We start from the raw sequence: 7,035 nt of genomic DNA, 5'->3' as shown, positions 1-7,035 counted from the left end.
GTCCAAAATACCTCTATTCTTCCCCCACTTTATTGTGAATTAGCATCCACATATCAGAGAAACCATTCAGCCTTTGGTTTTTCTGGATTGGCTTATTTAGCATAGCAAAATATTCTCCAGTTCCATTCATTTACCAGCAAATGCCATAATTTCATTCTTCTTTAAGGCTGGGTAATATTCCATTGTGTATATACACCACATTTTCTTTGTCTGTTCATCTGTTGAAGGGCACCTAGGTTGGTTCCACAGTTTAGCTATTGTGAATTGAGCTGCTATGAACATTGATGTGGCTGCGTCACTATAGTATGCTGATTTTAAGTCCCTTGAGTATAAACCTAGGAGTGGGATTGCTGGGTGAAATGGTGTTTCCATTCCAAGTTTTATGAAGACCCTTCATACTGCTTTGCATAGTGACTGCACCAATTTGCAGTCCCAACAGCAATGTATGAGTGTACCTTTCCCCACATCCTCACCAACATTATTATTACTTGTATTCTTGATTGTTGCCATTCTGACTGTAGTGAAATGAAATCTCAGTGTAGTTTTAATTTGAATTTCTCTGATAGAGATGCAACTGGGTTTAAATAATAGATTTCTTGGTGCACAATCATTGTTCTTGATGATGATGGTACCTTCGTTTTTATTTAATCAGTACTTTCTGAATTCATACTATGGCTAGGCATGTTGGTTGGCACTCAGTAGTTATAAGTGAATAGAACAAAAGATCTAGTTCATGGGGCTTATATTATTCATTTATGTTTATATTGTTGCCTTTTTCATCACTATCCTCATCCTTGGCATTTCATTCTATTTGCTTTCTCTTAAATTTGCAGTTTTTTGCAGAAAGAGTCCTAAATAGATATATTTAGGACTAGCACAGCAGAGGTGCTTGGTAAATAGTTGCTGAATTAATGAATGTGTGTCTGTGTGTGTATGAGAGAGAGAGACAGAGACAGAGACAGAGAGAAACAGAGACAGACATACAGAAGGAAAGAGATGACTGTGTACATCACCAGTCTGCATCCACACCTTAGCTCAATCTATTCCCCTGCTTGGAAGAGCATCTCACTTTTCTTTGATTATCCTTTAAGCAGCCTCATTTTCTCAATGATAGTTTCCCAAGAGAATCTCCTCTCAACAACTGAAGTGCTTACCACTCATTTGATTTTCATCACATACAATATTGTGACAGCTTGGGAACTGTAGTTTGATTATTTAACTCTGTTAATGGCTGCTGAAGAATTTGGGTAGATTCTTCCAAGGTAAAATAATTTTCAGTTTCCTAGGGGCTCTATGGAAACAATGGCACCCTAACAAAAGAGCAGCCAATGCAATTTTAGGCCCCAAGAAAAGAAAATGCCCTCCATCCCTTCTCTGATTAGGACCCTTGACATGTGAGAATCTTTCAGTCCTGGTGGCACAAGTGTGATCAGAACCTGCCTGTATGATTCCAGACAAGTCTTAGGCCCTCAACTTGGAGTGTGTTCACCTGTATAACAAAGGGGTTGACCTCTGGACACTGAGATCCTTTGTAGTTTTCTATCTGTTTGGCTTGATTCCTCCTGGCTTCAGGAAGGGAGGAAATAGCCAGGACGTTTGAGAAAGTACAGTGCCTTCTCAAATGGCGGTCAGCACCACCATGTCTGCCCTGCTCTAATTAAAAGTGCAGTACACAGACACTTGGATTTTGGCTTTAATTAAGGAAGCCGAAGGAGAAGTCTAGGATTACAGCAAATGTCCCACACATAGAACTGATTTTCCAAACTCTGAGTTGAGTACTTTTCTCAAGAGGCAAGTGCCGCAGGGATGGGGAAAGGAAGATGTTTTCTTTTTTTAGAATACTTGCTTGTGCAGAAATCATTCCAGAGACAAAGAAATGGCCAGCATTTCAGGCAGGACCCTCTACTCTTCCCACCCCCACCCTTCCTCTGTGCAACAGCTCCAGGGCACATTGACATGTGATATGAGAGCCAGTGAGATGGAATAGCTAAACCAGTGTGTTGTAGCATCTGCCACACTTGGGGCTTGACCCCAGCTCTGTCATTCACTGGTTGCATCACTTTAGGCAAATTACCTTAACTTATGATCCTTAGTTCCTTTTTGTAAGAGGGAATACAGTCATATGCCACACAACGAAAGACCATGTATGACGTTGGTCCCATATGATTGTAATTGAGCTGAAAATGTCCTATTGCTTAGTGACATCATAGCCATCGTTAATTGTAGCACAACATACTCATTACTCATGTATTCATGGTGATGCTGGTGTAAACAAACCTACTGCACTCCCAGTCACATAAAAATTTAACACACATAATTACGTACAGTACATAATACCTGAGAATGATAATAAATGATTATGTTACTGATTTATGTACTTACAGTAGGATACTTTTTTAACTTTGGTTGTTCTCGTTGACTAATATATAATTGCTTATATTCAGGGCACTATTTCAGTACAAGTACGTGATGTGTATTGACTAAATCAGGGTAATTTGCCTTTTAATATCCTTAGACATTTGTTTATGTTTGGTGTCTTCAAGTTGCTGTCTTCTAATTCCCTTATAATAGGTTATTGTGAACTCTAGTCACTTCACTGTGCTGTAGAACACTAGAACCTATTCTTCCTAGCTGTGTTTGGGTTCCCATTATCTAACCTTCTGTTCCCACTCCCCAACACTTCCCAGCCTCTAGTAATCACTATTCTCCTCTCTTCTACTTTGAGATCAACTGTTTTAGCTTTTACATATGAGAGAGAACAAGCAATATTTGTCTTTCTGTGCCTGGCTTATTTCACTTAACATAATGTCCTCTAGTTCCATTCATTTTGCTGCAAAAGACAGAATTCATTCTTTTTATGGATGAATAGTAATATGTATTACAATTTTATATACATATATATATTATATCACTTTCCTTTATCCATTCAATCATCAATGGACACTTAGGTTGATTCCATATCTTGGTTATTATAGATCATATCTTTCTACCTTTTATTGTTATTGTTATTTTATTATTTATTTATTTTTGGTACCAGGGAATGAATCAAGAGGCCCTTAACTACTAAGCCACATCTCCAGCCATTTTTTTGTATTTTATTTAGAGACGGGGTCTTGCTGAGTTGTTCAGGGCCTCACTCAGTTACTGAGATTGGCTTTGAACTTGCATATTCATACGTTTTGTGATTGCCAAATCTCTTGATTGCATCAAGAGGTCACATGCAGTGATTGACCTAGCACACTTTATAAAGTTTGCACAATGACAAAATTACCTAATTATGCATTTCACAGAATGTATGTGTATCATTAAATTACACTTAACTATAATAATGATCATAGGGTCACTGTGAGGATTAAATGAACAGGGCCTAGCACTTACTAGGCCCTCTCTCAATGTTACGAGGGGATGTCTAAATCATAATATTGGGATGAGAAAGTACCCATGTCCTTCTGGGGATTTAGAGTGATAATGTGTTTGAAATTTTCTAGAAAATTCAGCCTCTGCATAAAGAAGTGACTTGCACTCTGCTCTTTGTCCATGAGTCCTGCAAACTGCCCACTTGCCTGACCAAATGGGAATTGACCTCTCCTTGGGGGAAAGAACAGAGATATCATAGAATCTAAGGCTCAGTAAGAGTCTCCCCAACTTCACCTTCAGCTACCGAAAGACCCCGAAGCTCAGAAAAAAGAAGTTAATCATTCAAGGTCACACAGTAAATAGGTGGCAGACAGCTGGTTCCACCTCTTGATCTTTTCCGTGCTTCTTCTATAAATAAGAGTTGGGTTTGCAGTGCAAAACAGGTAAACAAAACAAAACCATAAATCTGGGAGGCTTAAAATAGTCCCTAAATACCAGGGTTTTTCAACCTCAGCATGACTGAGATTTAGGACCAGATAATGCTTTCTTGTGGGGCTTCCCAGAACCCCTACATTGCATTGTGAGATGTTTAGCGGTGTCCCTGCCCCCTACCCACTAGAAGCCAGTAGCATCCTCCCCCAATTGTGATGACCAAAAACTGTCTTCAGACTTTGCCAAATGTTCTCAATAGAGATAAGATGGGGTGGCAAAACCTCAGGCTGAGAACTACTGCTGATAGGAAAAGAACTGTAAGTGCAGCTTGCTTCTCGTCCATCTTCTCACCTCTTAACTCTACTGTCTCCAACGGTGATACCATCCAGCCCCATGCTTAATAGCCATACTCTCAGATGGGTATCTCTAACTTTGACCTCTCCTACCAGCTCCTGTCTCGTAAATCCACTGCCTCCTCAACATCTCTCTTGCACATATGATGGGTATGTTAGACAGTACATCCATACTGAACTCCTGATTCTTGACTCTGCCCTTTCTCCAATGCTTTCTTGTCCCTGTCCATTCATTCCCACATTAGCTCATAGTGCACATGTAGTGTACTAGTTCCCAGAGGTGCTGAACCAAGTAGCCACGCAGTTGATGAGGCTCAACCCATTTGTCCCATCATCCCAGATATGGAACAGTGCTAAACACTTAAATTGAGCAACTAATATACCACTTATGGTAACTTCAAAATAATATTTGGATATTCGTTATGCTTGCAGAATAGAAAACTTGGAATTTAATGGTTTAAACCACAGAAATTTATTTTCTCACAGTTCTGGAGCCCAGACATCCCAAATCAAGGTATGAGCAGAGCCATGCTCTCTCCAAAGGCTCTAGAGGAGAATTCTTCCTTGCCTCTTCCAAGACCTGGTGATACCAGCTGTTTCTTGCCTTCTGCTGGCGTGACTCCAATTCTTCTTACTCCTGTGTTGGCCCTGTTTGTGTCTTTTATAAGGACACTTGTCACTGCATTTATGGCTCACCTCAATCATCCAGAATAACCTCATCTCAAGATTCTTAATTGCAAAGATCCTTTTCCAAGTAAGGGCATGTTCACAGGTTCCTGGGATCGGGACATGAATATGTCTTTCTAGGGGCTGTAATTCAACCCACTATTCCTACTATGCACTAGGGATGTTATAGATGCAGAGGATCGAGTAGAGAACAAAGTGAAGTACCTGATCTCATAGAAATGACATTATTCTGTAAGGAGGTAGTTAATAAGTAAGCAACTACATAATACATAATGTCAGACAGTAATAAGTGCTAGGAAGAGAAATGAAGCAAAGTAAGAAGATAGAAAACAGCAGGGACATTCAAGTGGAGAACTGAATCCTACAACAAGGCCTTGGAAGGTCAGGGAAAAGTGTTAGAAGCAGGGGAACAGCAAGTGCCAAGACCTTAAGAAAACATTAATTCTTGGCATGGTTGAGAAAAAGCAAGACCAGAGTGGCTATTGCACAGGGAGTGACCAGAAGAGAGGCAGGAAATGACTTTGGAAGAGTTGTCAGTAGCAGGAACCAGAGCACATGGGGCAATTATGCGTTGCTGAAAGAACTTTGGTTTTATTCTATGTGTCATGGGAAACCGTTCCATTTATTTATTCTCTCCCAGTTCTGGTGAGAGAGACTGGAGATCAGGGGAGTAACTTGACCTGATCTTCATTCTGAAAAGCTGAGCCTGGCCGTTCTGTGGAGAATGGAGTGCCACAGCAGGGAGGGTCCAGGCGGTGAGACCAGCCAGGGGAAGGGGAGATGGCATGACTGTCCATCCATTCGCTTGGGCTCAAAACCCAGGAGTCCTTCTGGACTTCTCTCTTTCCCTTATCCCCCACATCAAATCTATTGGCAAATCCTGTTGGCTTCATTTTCAAAATATACCCAGAATCCAATCACTTCTCACCACCTCCGCCACTGCCGTCCCCGTCCAAGCCACCATCATCTCTGGCCTAGACTAACATTGCAACCTCCTAAATAGTTTCCCTGCCTCAACCCTTGCTTCCCCAGCCTATTCCCAATGCAGTAGCCAAGTCAATCTTTTTTTTATATATATATATTTTTTTTGTGGTGCTGGGGATCAAACGCTGGGTCTTGTGCTTGCAAGGCAAGCACTCTACTGACTGAGCTATCTCCCCAGCCCAAGTCAATCTTTTTAAAGTCTAAAATGGAACATAACATAACATCCCCTGACATCAAACCCTTGATGGTTCTCCAGTGCACTTAAAATAAAATTCAAGTACCCTACCATGCTCCCCACCTCTGATTCCCACCTACTCTCTGTGCCCCATTTCTTCCCATTCTCATCCTTACACACTATATTCAAACCACTGTGGTCTTATATTCTGTCTGTGAACCCCTTCAATTTGTTTCTAACTCAGGACCTTTGCACTAGCTGTTCCCATACGTGGTAACATTTTTTTATTTTTTTAGTTGTATTGCCTCCTAGGCTAAGAGGCCTCCCTGATTACCCTCAGGAGAGTAGACCCTGACAGTCACCCTGTTTTATTTTCTTCAGAGCATTTATTACTCTCTGGGATTATATCCGACATTTGTTTGATTTGTTTTGTGTTTCTATGACTGCTTGTTTAATATCTTTCTTTTTCCACTAAAGTTAAGACTTTTCAAGGCAGGGCTCATATCTGACTTGTTCACTGCTGTGTCCTTAGAATCTAGCATAGTACTTGGCACATATTTGTGGAGTGAATGAACTTGTGTCCCAGTACATGACTGGACAGGACCTTAAGGTGACTGGGCATTTGAATCACTTGGAGTGCTTTGCAAAATCTGTATTTCCCAGGTTACCTACCATATTCTGCCCACTCATTCTTTGACCATTTTTCCATACATGTGTATATATGTTTTTGTGTACATAGAAAAATCTCTGGAAGCATATTCAGCAAACTTAACTAAAGTTATTATATCTCATTACTTGCAAAGGGATGGAGGAAGGAGAAGAGGCAATTTTAAAATATATTGCCAGCATTGAGAGCACAGCTTAGTGGTAGTGCACTTGCCTAGCATGTGTGAGACCCTGGGTTTGATCCCCAACACTGTAAATAATAATAATAATAATAGTAATAGTAATAATAATAATCCACATAGCCAAGGGCTCTTCCAGATCTATGAAATAAAAAAACTCTTAGGGCAAGGTCCAGAAATCTGCTTTTTGAACAAGTTCAGC

Source organism: Sciurus carolinensis, chromosome X (genome assembly GCF_902686445.1).
Source record: "Sciurus carolinensis chromosome X, mSciCar1.2, whole genome shotgun sequence".
Lineage (NCBI taxonomy): Eukaryota > Metazoa > Chordata > Mammalia > Rodentia > Sciuridae > Sciurus > Sciurus carolinensis.
This window is presented reverse-complemented; position numbering follows the sequence as displayed.